Below are 16103 nucleotides of genomic sequence, written 5' to 3' on the forward strand. Positions count from 1 at the left end.
AAAACGGACGAAATGGACCTCCTACGGTCGAAACGGGGGTCCTGTTCACCAGGAGGGGTGTGGCGTACCGCAAAATGGGACTCCACGGGATACTGTTCATCTCCACCGTCGACCTCCTCCAGCCTCCACGGGCTACCGTCGATCTCCTCCAGCCTCCACGGGCTCCTGTTCATCCAGCCTCCACCGCGCGCTACTCCACCGGCTACTGTTCAACCACCCCTCCACCATCTACTGTTCATCCAGCCCTCCACCATCTACTGTTCATCCAGCCCTCCACACCACGGGGTCCTGTTCAACCACCCCTCCACAGCCACCCCTCCACCATCTACTGTTCATCCAGCCCTCCACACCACGGGGTCCTGTTCATCCAGAGGCAACGCCACTGCTCACTGTTCATCCAGACCCCCCTACCCCGCGCAACGCTCACTGTTCACAGCTTCAGTTAGCAGCAGTAGCGAAGGAATCGCTCCATCGATTTCAGTTAACAGCCATCGATCGATCGCTCGGGTTCAGTAACGCGTAGCCTGCAGTGCAATCGCTCAGGTTCAGTTAGAGCCAACACCTCGCACACACGCACGTACGTGTACGAGAGAAATGCGCATCGCTCGGCCCCCGACCTCCCACCGTAACCGGCAACTCACCGAAATTTTCCTCCCCCTCGCTTCTACCATGTTTTTTTCCGTCATGGACGGCCCAAAGAATGTCATGCAGCTGCGTCTCCGGCCTGCCCAGGATGAAAATTCCATTTTTTGTAATGATTTTTTGTCATAGAAGTAGGAGCCCACCACATCTATGATGATACCGGGTTTTGTCACAATTATCGTCATAGAAGTGTCATATGTATGACAGAAAAAAAATTCGTTCGGCCCAAAATGTCAGGGATGTGTCTTTTTTTGTAGTGCTGCCAGCCGCAGCCGGACGCGCCTCTCCATCAAGCGAGACGAAGACGGCCGCCCTCGAGCGGTGGAGCGGCGAGGCGATCCACCTCCTCCTCCGCCTTGCGGGGCAAGGCACCCCACTCCGCCTCCTGCCACGCACCCGACACTCGGCGACCGCCTTGGCCTCCGAGAGGGAGTCGGAGAGAACGACACCCGCCATCGCATCGATTGCCTCAACCGATCCCTGGCGCTAGAAAAAGAAGACGCGCTGGGCCTGCCCTATTTCAGCCCCCGAATCCGAGATGAGCCCTTCCCCTAAGGGTTCACTCTCCCCCGAGATACGCCCAAATACACCGGCTCCGTGAAGCCGGAAGACTGGCTGGTCGATTACTCCACGGCCGTCAGCATAGCAAATGGCAATAAGCGTGTTGCCATGAAGTACGTCCCGCTCATGCTTCAGGGGACGGCTCGGACATGGCTTAACAGCCTAAAGCCCCGCAACATCAACAACTGGGTGGATTTCACCGAGGCCTTCATCCGCAACTTCACCAGCACGTACAAGCGGCCTTCCAAGCCCCTGCAGCTCTCCTTGTGCATCCAAGGGCCCAGCAAATCAACTCGCGACTATCTCACGCGCTGGGCTGAGCTGCACAATTCCTGGGAGGGCGTGCACGAGGTGCAGGCCATCGAGTACTTCACTGCCGGGTGCCGAGAAGGCACCCTTCTCAAGCACCGGCTTCTCTGCGACGAGCCTGCGACTCTCGATGAGCTGTTAATCATTGCCGACAAGCACGCCATGGCCGACTCCTCCATGAAGGAGGAGATCTTAGTTGATGCGTCCGGCAAGGTAGCACCTCAGGCTCCTCGGACTCCGGCTGGTGAGACCAGTCGGAGACAGCCCCCAAGCGACAACAAGCGGAAGGCCACCCAGCCAGCTTCCAACAGCCGGCAGGTGGCGACAGTCGAGGATCAGCAGCCGGAGGGGCAACCAGCCCCCAAGCGTCAGAAGGGCGGCAAGCCCAACTGGCTGCCCGCCTTCTCGTATGAGCAGACCCTTGATGCTCCTTGCAAGCTTCACAGTGGCGCAAAGCCGTCCAATCACACCACTCTGAAGTGTCACTGGCTCACCAGGATTGCTAAGGGAGATAACCTCCTACCTCCTCCGCCTACCAGCCAGCCGCCTCCTCCACCCCAGCAGCCGGTGGTCCTGCCAGTCGGCGCCATCCAAGATGAGTATCTTGGAGAGCACAGAGCCTATGTCGTGTTCACTAGTGTGGCCGATGATAGGCGCAGCAGACGGTAACAACAGCAAGAGGTGCATGAAGTGGCCTCAAGCACCCCAGAGTTCATGCACTGGTCAGAGAAGCCCATCAGTTGGAGCAGGACCGACCATCCAGAAGTAATGCCTTCCCCCGGTTCCTATGCCTTAGTCCTGGATGCAACCCTCGCAACGGAAAGGCGAGCAACTCATTTCTCCAGGATCTTGATAGATGGCGGCAGCAACATAAATATCATGTACCGTGACACAATGGAGAAGTTGGGAATCAAGCAGAAGCAGCTCCTCCCCAGTCGAACTATATTCCATGGCATAGTCCCTGGCCTTTCCCGCTCACCAATCGGCAATACCCAGATTGATGTCCTCTTTGGAGACAAAAATCATTTCTGCCGAGAGCCAGTTTGGTTTGAGGTGGTAGACCTAGAGAGCCCTTACCATGCACTCCTTGTCCGACCTGCCCTGGCCAAGTTCATGGCGGTCCCCCACTACGCCTACCTCAAGATGAAGATGTCGAGTACCAAGGGAATCCTAACTGTAGTCGGAGACTACAAGAAGTCGGCCGCCTGTGCCGCAGACAGTAGCCGGCTGGCCGAGTCCCTCGTGATTGCAGCCAAGAAGTGGCTCCTAGACCGGGTGGTGGCGATGGCAGGCAAGAAGCCAGAAATGTCACCCACCCCCGAGGAGTCGGAGGTGGAGGGCTCGTTCAAGCCGGCAAGGGAAACGAAGAAGATACCCTTGGACCCAGAGCACCCGGAGAGGCACGCTATCGTAGGTGCGAACCTGGATAGCAAATAGGAAAGCGAGCTCGTCGATTTCCTCCGTGAGAATCGGGACATCTTTGCATGGTCTCCCAAAGACATGCCGGGTGATCCGACGGATTTCGCCGAGCACAAACTACATGTCCGAGCTGACGTCAAGCCGGTCAGGCAGCCCTTGCGCCGCCTGTCAGAAGAGAAGAGAAGAGTTGTTGGAGAAGAGATAGCCCGGCTTCTGGCAGCCAAATTCATCATGGAAGTATTCTTTCTAGAATGGCTTGCCAACCCAGTCCTAGTGTTGAAGAAGTACAAGCAGTGGCGCATGTGTATTGACTATACCATCCTCAACAAGGCCTGCCCCAAAGATCCCTTTGCCTTACCGAGGATTGATCAAGTGATAATCTCCACAGCCGAATGCGAGCTGTTGAGTTTCCTGGATGCATATTCAGGCTACCACCAGATAAAGCTGAACCCGGCCGATAGGCTGAAGACAACCTTCATCACGCCATTTGGAGCCTTCTGCTACCTGACCATGACGTTCGGCTGTGAAATGCCGGTGCCACCTTTCAGCGTTGCATGCAGAAGTGTCTCCTCAAGCAGCTCGGCAGAAATGCCCATGTCTATGTGGATGATGTGGTGGTGAAGGTGGAGAAGCGCGGCACGCTGCTAGAAGACCTCAAGGAAACCTTTGAGAACCTGCGCCGATTCCAGATCAAGCTCAACCCGGAGAAATGCATCTTTGGAGTACCAGCCAGCCAGCTTCTCGGCTTCTTGGTCTCAGAGCGCGGCATAGAGTGCAACCCTATGAAGATCAAGGCAATTGAGAGGATGGAAGTGCCCACCCGACTGCTGGATGTGCAGAAATTCACCGGCTACTTGGCATCAGTTAGCCGCTTCATTAGCCGGCTAGGCGAGAAGGCTCTTCCTCTGTACGAACTCATGAAGAAGACCACTTTTTTCGAGTGGAATGACAAGGCAGACAAAGCATTTCTCCAACTCAAAAAGATGTTGGCCACCCCACCTATCCTGGCGGCTCCAACTGAGAAGGAGCCCATGCTCCTCTACATCGCAGCCACCAGGCGGGTTGTCAGCATAGTCATGGTGGTAGAGCGCAAGGAGGAGGACAGAGCATTGCCGGTCTAGAGACCGGTGTATTACTTGAGCAAAGTACTGTCCGCCTCCAAGCAAAACTACCCACATTACTAGAGGATGTGCTATGACGTGCACTTTGCCGCCAAGAAGTTGAAGCCTTACTTTCAAGAGCACCCAATAACCGTCGTCTGCACGGCTCCGCTCGCCGAGATCATTGGAAGTCGAGACGCCTCTGGCCGAGTGGCCAAGTTGGTTATTGATCTGGCCCCTTACACCATCTACTACCAGCCTCGCACCGCCATCAAGTCACAAGTGCTGGCCAACGTCCTCGTCGACTGGGCTGAGACCTAGTATTTGCCGCCTGCACCAGACTCCACCCATTGGCGGATGCATTTTGATGGTTCAAAAATGCGCACCGGTCTGGGAGCCGGCGTCGTCCTCACCTCTCCCAAGGGCGACAAACTCAGATACGTGTTGCAAGTCCACTTTGCCGCCTCCAACAACGTAGCTAAGTACGAGGCACTCATACACGGGCTCCGCCTTGCCAAGGAACTCGGCATCCGCCGGATCATGTGCTATGGTGACTCCGACTTGGTGGTCCAGCAGTCGTCAGGCGACTGGGACGCTAAGGATGTAAACATGGCCAGCTACCGCTTCCTCGTGCAGCAACTCAGGGATACTTTGACGGATGCGAGTTCCTCCACATTCCAAAAACGACAACGAGCAAGCGGATGCCTTGGCACGGATTGGCTCCACCCAACAAGCAATACCAGCCGCCATCGCCCTACGCCCGCCTTCTCAAGCCGTCTGTCAAGCCGTCCCCTGAATCAGATTCCATCTTTGTGCCGGCCCCTCCCGAAGCAGTCGAATCCGACTTGATAGTCCCAGAGGCCGGCACGGGGATTTCGGCAGGCGACCCAGGGACTGCTGCAGCCGCACCCAGCTCGGGGACTCCAGAGCCCGGCCCGGGGACTTCAGCAGTCGGCCTGGGGACTTCTTCAGCAGAGCAGGCAGAAGCAACTGCCAACCCGCCGCTTCCCGGCCCAACCGCCCTCATACAAGTTGAAGTGGTGGCAGTGGAAGAAATTGCAGTGCCATCTTGGGCTCAGCCAATCCTCAATTTCCTGGTGAATAAAGAGCTGTCGACTGATGAGATCTCGGCCCGACAAGTGCAACGACGGGCAGCAGCTTACACCATAGTCAACAGAGAGCTAGTGCGACGACGCCTCACCGAGGTTTATCAGTGCTGCATGGAGCCGGACCAAGGCCAAGCAATACTTAGGGATATCCACCAAGGCGAATGCGGCCACCACGCGGCTTCAAGATCACTTGTGGCCAAGGCTTTCCGTCATGGATTCTTTTGGCCGACTGCTCTAGAAGAGGCCAAAGAACTAGTTCAGAAGTGTCAAGGGTGCCAGAGGTTCCGCTCCAAGCCACATCTGTCGGCTTTTGCACTCAAGACCATTACCATAGCCTGGCCCTTTGCTGTTTGGGGGCTGGATATGGTAGGACTATTCAAGACGGCCCGTGGTGGCATGACTCATTTGCTTGTCACTGTGGACAAGTTCACAAAGTGGATAGAGGCAAAACCAATCAAGAAGCTGAATGGGCCGACTGACGTGACCTTCATCGCCGACATCACCATGCGATACAGCATACCACATAGCATCATCACCGACAACGGCACCAACTTCGCCAAAGGAGCCTTGGCTCGTTTCTGTGCAACACAGGGCATTCGTCTAGACTTAGCATCCGTCGCCCACCCGCAGTCAAATGGCCAAGTTGAGCATGCAAACAACCTCATTCTGTCTGGCCTCAAGCCTTGACTGGTCGAGCCTCTAGAGTGTTCAGCCGGCTGCTGGCTCGACGAGCTTCCAGCCGTCCTCTGGAGCTTGCGCACAACTCTGAACAAGTCAACCAGCTTCACGCCCTTCTTCCTCGTCTATGGTGCCAAAGCCGTCATCCTGACAGACATCAAGTTCGACTCCCCAAGAGTCACCATGTACACCGAGGCGGATGCCAAGGAGGCACGAGAAGACGGCGTCGACTTGCTGGAGGAAGGCCGTCTGTTGGCACTCAGCCGGTCAGCCATCTACTAGCAGAGTCTGCGCCGATACTACAACCGTAAGGTGAAGCCAAGATCCTTCCTGGAGGGAGACCTTGTGCTCCGGCTGATCCAGCAAACAGCCGGACAGCACAAGCTCTCGGCACCTTGGGAAGGCCCTTTCATCATCAGCAAGGTACTGGGCAACGATTCCTACTATCTGATCGATGCCCAGAAGCCCAGAGCGCGCAAGAGAGATGATTCAGGCAAAGAGACGGAGAGGCCATGGAACGCAAACCTTCTCCGAAGGTTTTACAGTTGAAAGCAGTATGTATCACGCTACCTTTTGTACTATGTATAAAGTCTCCGGGTCCCCCGAGAAGAGCTCGGGGACTACCCTCTTTTTATCTATATGATAAGTGTTATGCCTATGAGTATGTATAGTTTTATTTTCCGCCTGGCACCGGGTTCGACCAGTCGGCCCGGATGCTCGCCGCCTTCTGCTATATGCCGCCTCCTGCAGCCAGGCAAGTAGTGTGTCGGCACCAAAAACTTCCTTTGTCAGAAGCCACAGCTTGCAGAGCGACTGCATGGCGGGCAGGGGTTGCAAAATAGTGCCCCGCACAAAAAACGACTAAGGAAGAAACGCATATAGTGGAAGCCGGCATCGCACCTAGTCGTCCGGCTGTCGAGCAGCCGGTCGGTCGGCTTCTGCTTTTATTACCAACGCTCCGAATAGCTAAGTACTAGCCCTCCCACAAACAGCTAAGTACTCAACCCAGCCACAGTCCGTAGAGCGGTTGCTTGGCTGGCAAGAGGATAGCCAAGGGAGGGCGGCAAAGGAAAAAACCAAGGAGCAAAAGGGCAAGAAAAGTTAGAAGTTGGCACAGGAAGCATAAACAGTGAAAGAATATTTACATGGATAAAGGCCTACTGGCCGGCATTCAAACAAAGTTCGAACATACGCCCCGCGGGTGGAATTGCGAAATTTAACCAAGATTGTCCAAGACTCTAGAAAACAGGGGAAAAGAGAAAATCCTAAGGAGCGGCAGAAGGCTCCGACTGGGTAGTGCCGGTTGGTGCAGCAAAAGGCTCCGGCTGGGAGGTGCCGGTTGGCATGGAGGAAGGCTCCGGCTGAACGCTGGAGTCAGCTGTGCCGCCTGATGCAGCGGCCGGCTCTGTCTGGGCAGAAGAGTCGACAGCGGCAGTCGGGATGGCGGAGGGCTGGATGACGGGGTCAGTGGCGCCCATCGGAGGAATGGGCGGCTGGTCGATCCCCGCCTGGCCGTCTCCAGTTACAGTCGGTGCTTTGGTGCGCGGCTTGTTGCTTGAGGCCCGGTCAGGCTGGGGCTGGCCGTCCGCCCCGACCTCCGGCAGGTCGACGTCGCTCTCCTCCTCCTCCTCCTCCTCCTCCTCCTCCTCCTCCTCCCCTTCTTCCCCTTCATCACTGGAGTCGATGACTTCAGCTAAATCCTCACCGTCCTCCGGGTTCAGCCCGAGCCATTCCTGCGGTGCTTCGGCGCCTTCCTCGACCACCTCCGGGACGAAGACACTGGTGTCGGTGAAGTCGGCGATCGCCGCCGCCCTGTTGATGAGCTCGGCTTCCACTGCTGCCAGCTCCTCCCGCGCCTCCAGCCGGAACGTGGTTAACTGGGCTAGATCTAGCCCAAGGTACCACGCCTTGACGAATTCCAAGGCCCGACGTGCTCCTGCCTGGGCTGCCAAGCCTTTCCAGGCTTCCAGGCGGCCAGCCGCCACCTCCATCCAGTCGGCAGTTTGGCTTGGGGTGCGTGGGGCCGGAAAGCCTAGCCAGAGGGCGGAAACCGCCTGGGCACCGATACGCTGAAGGCGGCGCAACATTTGGTGGGCAGGCCGAAGGCGGGCCTGGATGCTGAGGATCTGCTCGCTGAGAGTCGAGGGGGCATGAACGGCGATCTGCACGCCCTCCGCCCTCCGCTCTTCGTGCTGAGCCTCGATCATCTGGATCACGGCAATAGAGTGGCCCAGGAAGAAGTCTTCTTGGGCAAGAGGAAAGAAAAAAGCCAAAGTTATAAACAAGGAATTGGCCTAGATAAGGGCCGACAGCTCAATGCAAGAAACAAAGAAAACAAAGCTCACCATCGACCAAGTCTTCGATGCTGCTGAAGCAGGCTGTCATCTGGGCTTTCTTGTCGGCCCAGGCAGAGCGCTCAACCTCAAACTCGGTGAGGAGGTCGGCCTCCTTCGTCTTTGCCTCCTGCTGGGCCGCCTTGAGGGCCTCCGCCTGCTCGGCAAGCTGGGTGACCAGTCGGTCTCGTTCCTCGGCCAACTTGCTGCACTCCGCCTCCTTGCCGTGCAGGTCGGTGTTGGCTTCGCCCAGCTGCTGCTGCAAGACAACGTTGGCCTCTGAAGAAAGAAAGAGAAGGAAGAATATCAGTCAAATAACAAAGAGGGATGCACAAGCCGGGGAGATTCGGCCTGACTGCTCAGCAGTCGGCCCGAACCTCAGGGACTACACCCCGCGGGTGCGCTGGCGCGCCCCTGCAGAAGAAAGGAATTAAAGCTTACTCCGGCTCTCGGACAGATGGCCGGTCTGCGTCTCCAGCTCCTGGACCCTGGAGTTGTAGGCGACCGCGCGGAGGTTGTGGTAGTCCTGCAGAGGGGAATATCAGACAAGATCAACACTTAACTCCGAGAGGATGAAGTTCCGGACTGCCTGCTCAGTAGCCGGCCTGAAACTTGGGGACTACACCCAGTGGGTGCGCTGGCGCGCCCCCACGAAGGACGATAGAAGATCAAAGTAAAGAAGAAGCAGGAGGCTTACGCAGATGGCTGCTCGCGAATCCAGAAACGCCTTGTTGCAGTGCCTGAGGGCTTCGACCTCAGCCCAGAGCTTGGCCTGGACATCGAGGGGCGCTTGGTTTAGGGCGCCAGTCCCGCCTCCACGTACCCAGTCGGTTGGTGCGGCGCTGGATGCTTCGGTGCCGGGGACCGACGAGCTCGCGGCTCCGGTCTCCAGCGGTCGCGGCGCCGAGGCCGCCTTTCCAAGACGGTGACGTACGGGTGTGCGGACCTGAGGAGTTAGGTCCGTCACCACCACGTTCCTGGCCGGCGGCACTGGCGGCTCGGCCGGCTGCTCGACTCGCGTTTTGCTAGTCGGTGGCGGCGGCGGCACGAAGATGTCAGGCATGGCCACGTCGCCGCCCTCCCTCTCCATGACCGGATGCTCATCGCCGGCTCTCCCGGTCGTCGCTTCAAACTCCGGCGGAGGTGGCGCGGTGTTTAGTGGCGTCACGAGCAGCGGCTCCTGGCGATGCGCGGCCTCCGCGAGCCGCTCCCTCTCCGCGGCTTCGACCTCCGCCTGCCCCAGATTCCTTGCCGCGGAGGCTACGGCCTTGTCCGCCTCCGCCTTCGCCAGACGGTCGACTTCTTCATCACGCGCCTCCCGTGTGTTCCGCTCTCTCGCCTCCCGGAGGTCGGCGGCCGGGTCGATCCGCCGGCTGGTGGAGGAGGTCGTCGCCGACCTGATGATCGAGGCGGCACCTGACTTCTCGAGGGTGAGTGGGGCCCTGAGATGTGAAGACACGACAAAGAATTTATTTTAGGCCAGATCAACAAAAGAGGTGAAGGCAAGAGAAAGATACTTACGCCGATACCATGACCGGCACCTTCGGCTGGCTCTGGTACTTGGCCGCCTTGGCTGCGGCCTCTTGCCGCCTGGTCACCGCGGCCGGATTCTTGGCTTTCTTCGGCGCGCTACCGAACAGGGCAGCGCCTTGCTTCCGCTTGCGCTTGTCGCCACGAGCGGGCGGCCCAGTAGAGGGGTTGGCGCTAGTGTTCGCTGAACTCTGAGCGGGGCGCGACTTGTCTTCGTCGTCATCATCTTCAGGCCAGGTCTCCACGCCGCCGCCTTCCTCAGAGCCGCCTGCTCCGCCGCCGCCTATTGCCTCGTCCGCCAAGGCGGCCGCCCCCAAGTCGGGGTCATCCTCGTCGCTCACTGCCCTGTCCGGCTGGTAGTCACCACCCGGCCCAACAATGGCGGCGGCCGCCGCGGAGATATAAATCTGCGCTCCAGAGAGGAGCCGAATCACAAGAAGAGCAAGACTAAAAGACGGACCTAAAGGAAGAAAATCAAGGGACTTACGGCAGGCGGCGGATTGTCGCGGGAGTACGGCTGCTTCCCATACCGCCAGTCACCCCCCGACACCTTGAGGTCGGAGATCTCGTTCACCATCCGTGTGACCTCGGCAGGCGGCATCTCTTTCGTGCACAGCCAGCACGGGTCGCGGTGTCCGCCCATCCATAAGATTGGATGAGAGCGGCTCTAGAGCGGGAGGATCCGGCGCTCGACGAAGGCGACGAGGAGGTCAGAGGCCGCGAGGCCCTCCGACTCCTGGAGCATTCGGAGTCGGCCGATGGCGGCCGCCGCGTCCACTGACACTGGCTTCGGCTTGTACCCCCAATTGGGCCGAAGCCCGGTGGGATGGGGGGGGGGGCGGCCTTGTAGGGCGGCAGGTTGAGGAAGTCGGCAGCCGGATCTACGTTCACAACGTAGAAATAAGACTGCTGCCACATCTTTGCCATTTGGTCCAGCTTGATGACGGGGAAGGCGTTCCTTTTCACCGGCCGGCGCACGGCGATATAGCCACCGCACTCGGCCGCCGTATCCTTGGCGGAGGTGCCTAGCTTCCCGTAGAAGAATGCTCCCCACAGCTCCATTGTGGGGAGGATGCCGATGTATCCCTCGCATGCCGTGACCAAGGCGGAGAGAAAGGTCACGACATTGGGCGTCAAGTGGTGAGGTTGGAGATGGTTGAAGTTGAGGAATGAGCGGAGGAAGTCGCTCGCCGGAAGGGCGAAGCCGCGGAGGAAGTGCAAGCGAAAGGCGACCCACTCGTTCCCCCTCGGCGCCGAAGAGATCTCCGCCTCCGGCGGCACCCATGCCTTGACGAATGCCGCGCTGGATCAATATCGCGTGCCATGGCTTTGGGCGGGGCTGCGGGAGGGGCAAGAGCGCAGCGGTGGCGGCGGCAACACCACCACGACAAGCAAGATGCAGCGACAATAACAGTGGTGAGGAGAGCGAGCGGAATAAGGAGTGGGAGGGGGCGCGCGTGCCCTGCCGCACCCTTCTCTCCCCCTACTTATATCCCTTGGGTTATGAAGCCGAGGGGACGGGGTGTGGGACGTGGGATTAACTGCGCCCACGCCCCCATGACCCCATGTTCGCCGCGCGAACTTACTGCGCCGTGAATGGCCGCGGGAATCGCAACCGTTCGCCTCAGCATAGTGGATCCGCCCGCGCGCCGAGGCCTGGTAGTGGCGGGCCCGGCCCACTATCACGTCCCATCGGGAGCGTGGGTTGGCAGGCTGGCCGGGCTGGTGGGTGCCGCGTGGCGCTCCAGCGACGGGCGGCGGCCTGAGGAAGCTTAGCAGGCACGCTAGCTATTCTCCCGCCTTGAAGTTCAAAATTGGCCAGTGATCCCGCCTTGTCGAAGCCGACCTCAGAGGCCGGCGCGCCGCGAGACGGGTCGGATGCCGGCGCACCGCAAGGCGGATCAAAGCACTCTCCTGGAGCCCGGTGAGGGGGGAAGCCGCTAAGTCTTCACGGCCCCACGACACGGCCACGATGCCTCACCGGCTTCGGGGACTACTGTCGGAGTAATGGGCCACGAGTAGCCTCACCCGAGTCCCTTGGCATATCGAAAGTTTGGGCCGGCTTCGTCCCATAATGACCCCAGCTAAAAGCTCTGCCCTCCGGGGGCCGGCTGGCTTAGAGGCCGGCCACCGGAGGACAGCCAAGCACCAGAAGACGGCCCTGAGAGCGGCCGGCTCCAGCAGACCGGCTCCCAGAGAGGGCGGCCACTCGACGCCCTCAGAGTCTGGGCCCCCGTCGAGAGTACAGGGTAGAGCGTGGCTGCAGTGAAGCACGTCGCCCCCAAATCCCGGGGTGAGCATGCCTACAGTGCCCCGTATAGGCGGAGATCTCCACACGGCGTGGCACTGTGCCATGTCCCCCCTGACGTCGCCCCGGGCAGGTGGAGTCCTGTTCACCACGATGACCTGTCAGTACAGCATGCCGGCGGAGGGCCCTATCGGGTAGTGACGCCGTAGAAGACGGCGGAAGCCCAATCAGTCAGACTCGGGAAGGGCCGGCCCCCAGCAGGCGGCCGTCCCTTGCCCCGAGGCAAGCATGCCATTAAGCTGATGAGACCAGGTGTGGATACAGTGATCTCCCACCAGGCGGCGGGACTGGAGCCACGCTGAGATGACCAAGCCCTCATCACTGACGACACGGCTACAACGAGCAGCCACCAACCAGTCGGCGGGACCCACCAGACGGCGGGCCCCAGTAGTCGGTGGAGAAGCCGGAGGCCGGAGACACTGACAGCCGGGCCCAGAACCCGGACGGATTACCATTGTACCCCTGGGGGGTAGGCCTATATAAACCCCCCAGGGCACCCATGCAAAGGGTTCCAACTCTGATAGAACTAGCCAGTTACCTAGGGCAGGGAAGAGCTAGCCTTGCCTTCTACTACCTCTAGACACAGCTCAAGGAACAACTTGTATCACTAGTGCCTTAGTGATCATGCAGAGACCCCGCAGAGCAGGAGTAGGGGTATTATCTCCACGGAGAGCCCCCAACCTGGGTAATGTTCACCGGGGTATGTGTCTACGCCTTATCCCGCTTCCAGGCACCGACGACGTTCTACTCGCTCCCACCATTATAAACCATCCATTGGCATATGTCGCACCCAACCCCCGACACCCCTGATAACCCGCAAGTATACGGGATAGTTGTAGCCTCTTTCGATAAGTAAGAGTGTCGAACCCAACGAGGAGCTAAAGGTAGAACAAATACTTTCTCAAGTCCTATCGGCCACTGATACGACTCTACGCACACTTGACGTTCGCTTTACCTAGAACAAGTATGAAACTAGAAGTACTTTGTAGGTGTTGTTGGATAGCTTTGCAAGATAATAAATAACACGTAAATAAAAGCTAGGGGCTGTTTAGATAAAGATGCAAGAAAGTAAATATAGCAAGTGCGGAAAAGTGGTGGTAGGCGTTGTGAAATTGTCCCTAGACAATTGACTATGTTACTAGACCGGTAATCACTATTGTAATTCTATTTGAGGGAGAGGCATAAGCTAACATACTTTCTCTTCTTGGATCATATGCAATTACGATTGGAACTCTAGCAAGCATCCGCAACTACTAAAGATCATTATGGTAAAACCCAACCATAGCATTAAAGCATCAAGTCCTCGTTATCCCATACGCAACAACCTACTTACTCGGGTTTGTGTTTCAGTCACTCACGCAACCCACTACAAGCAAATAATGAATGCATTGCAACACCCTATAGCGGTAATCCCTCACGCTTGCGCGACACGGAGGGCACAATAGGACAACACCAATAATAAAACATGCAACTCAAACCAATCATAGCAATTCATCAATCACCGATAGGACAATGAAAATATACTTAGACATCATAGGATGGCAACACATCATTGGAAAATAATATGAAGCATAAAGCACCATGTTCAAGTAGAGGGTGCAATGGGATGCGGGAGAGTGGACCGCTGAATATAGAAGGGGGAAGGTGATGGAGATGTTGCTGAAGATGACGGCGGTGTTGGTGAAGATCGCGGGGATGATGATGGCCCCGAGCAGCGCTTAGGTGCCACCGGAAGCAAGGGGGAGAGAGCCCCCTTCTTCTTCTTCTTCTTCCTTGACCTCCTCCCTAGATGGGAGAAGGGTTTCCTCTCTGGTCCTTGGCTCCCATGGCTTGGGAGGGGCGAGAGCCCCTCCGAGATTGGATCTATCTCTCTATTTCTGCGTTCCCTGATTCTACCCCTTCACCGTTTCCTTTATATCTGGAGATCCGTAACTCTGATTGGGGTGAATCTTTCGCCCAGTTTTTTCTCGTAAAATTAGCTTTCTTGCGGCAAAAGAAGGGCATAAACCGCCTTACGGGTGGTCCACGAGAGGCCAGGGCGCGCCTGCCTTCCTGGGGCGCGCCCCCTATCTCGTGGCCACCTCGGACACCGTTTCGCGTTGATTCTTCCTCCGGAAAATCCCAAATATTCCAAAATAATTCTCCGTCCGTTTTTATCCCGTTTGGACTCCGTTTGATATTGGTTTTCTGCGAAACATAAAACATGCAACAAACAGGATATGACACTGGGCACTGGATCAATATGTTAGTCCCATAAATAGTATAAAAAGTTGCCAAAAGTATATGAAAGTTGAAGAATATTGGCATGGAACAATAAAAAATTATAGATACGGCGGAGATGTATCAGCATCCCCAAGCTTAATTCCTGCTCGTCCTCGAGTAGGTAAATGATAAAAAAGATAATTTTTGATGTGGAATGCTACCTAGCATAATCTTGATCATATGTCTAATCATGGCATGAATATTAAGACACGAGTGAATCAAAGCAATAGTCCATCATTTGACATAAAAAACAATAATACTTCGAGCGTACCAATAAAGCAATCATGTCTTTTCAAAACAACAAGGCCAAAGCAAGCTTATCCCTACAAAATCATATAGTTTGGCCATGCTTCATTTTCGTCACACAAAATGCTCCCATTATGCACAACCCCGATGACGAGTCGAGCAATTGGTTCATACTTTTTAATGCGCTTCAGCTTTTTCAACCCTCACGCAATACATGAGCGCAAGCCATGGATACAACACTATAGGTGGAATAGAATATAATGGTGGAGCTTTATATGGAGAAGACAAAAAAGGAGAAAGTCTCACATCGACGCGACTAATCAACAGGCTATGGAGATGCCCATCAATTGATGTCAATGTGAGGATTAGGGATTGTCATGCAACGGATGCACTAAGAGCTATAAATGTATGAAAGCTCAATGAAAGAAACTAAGTGGGTGTGCATCCAACTTGCTTGCTCATGAAGACCTAGGGCATTTGAGGAAGCCCATCATTGGAATATACAAGCCAAGTTCTATAATGAAAATTCCCACTAGTATATGAAAGTGACAACATAGGAGACAATCTATATGAAGAACATGGTGCTACTTTGAAGCACAAGTGTGGAAAAAGGATAGTAACATTGCCCCTTTTCTTTTTATTTTTTTTATTTTTTTCTTTTTTTTCTTTTTGGGTGGGCTTCTTTGGCCCCCTTTTTTATTTAGGCTTCTTTGGCCTTTCCTTTATTTTTATTTTTTTTATTTTTCTTTTTTTATGGGGCAATGCTCTATAATGATGATCATCACACTTTTATTTACTTACAAGTCGATATTACAACTCGATACTAGAACAAAGATATGACTCTATATGAATGCTTCCGGCGGTGCACCGGGATGTGCAATGATCTAGCGTAGCAATGACATCAAAAAACGGACAAGCCATGAAAACATCATGCTAGCTATCTTACGATCATGCAAAGCAATATGACAATAAATGCTCAAGTCATGTATATGATGATGATGGAAGTTGCATGGCAATATATCTCGGAATGGCTATGGAAATGCCATGATAGGTAGGTATGGTGGCTGTTTGAGGAAGATATAATGAGGCTTATGTGTGATAGAGCGTATCATATCACAGGGTTTGGATGCACCGGCAAGTTTGCACCAACTCTCGAGGTGAGAAAGGGCAATGCACGGTACCGAAGAGGCTAACAATGATGGAAAGGTAAAAGTGCGTATAATCCATGGACTCACATTAGTCATAAAGAACTCATATACTTATTGCAAAAGTTTATTAGCCCTCGAAGCAAAGTACTACTACGCATGCCCCTAGGGGGATAGATTGGTAGGAAAAGACCATCACTCGTCACCGACTGCCACTCATAAGGAAGACAATCAAAGAAACACCCCATGCTTCAAATTTGTCACACAACGGTTACCATACGTGCATGCTATGGGACTTGCAAATCTCAACACAAGTGTCTCTACAATCCACAACCACCCACTAGCATGACTCTAATATCACCATCTTTATATTGCAAAACTATTGCAAGGAATCAAACATATCATATTCAGCGATCTACAAGTTTATGTAGGATTTTATGACTAACCATGTGAATGACCAA

Source organism: Triticum dicoccoides, chromosome 4B (genome assembly GCF_002162155.2).
Source record: "Triticum dicoccoides isolate Atlit2015 ecotype Zavitan chromosome 4B, WEW_v2.0, whole genome shotgun sequence".
Lineage (NCBI taxonomy): Eukaryota > Viridiplantae > Streptophyta > Magnoliopsida > Poales > Poaceae > Triticum > Triticum dicoccoides.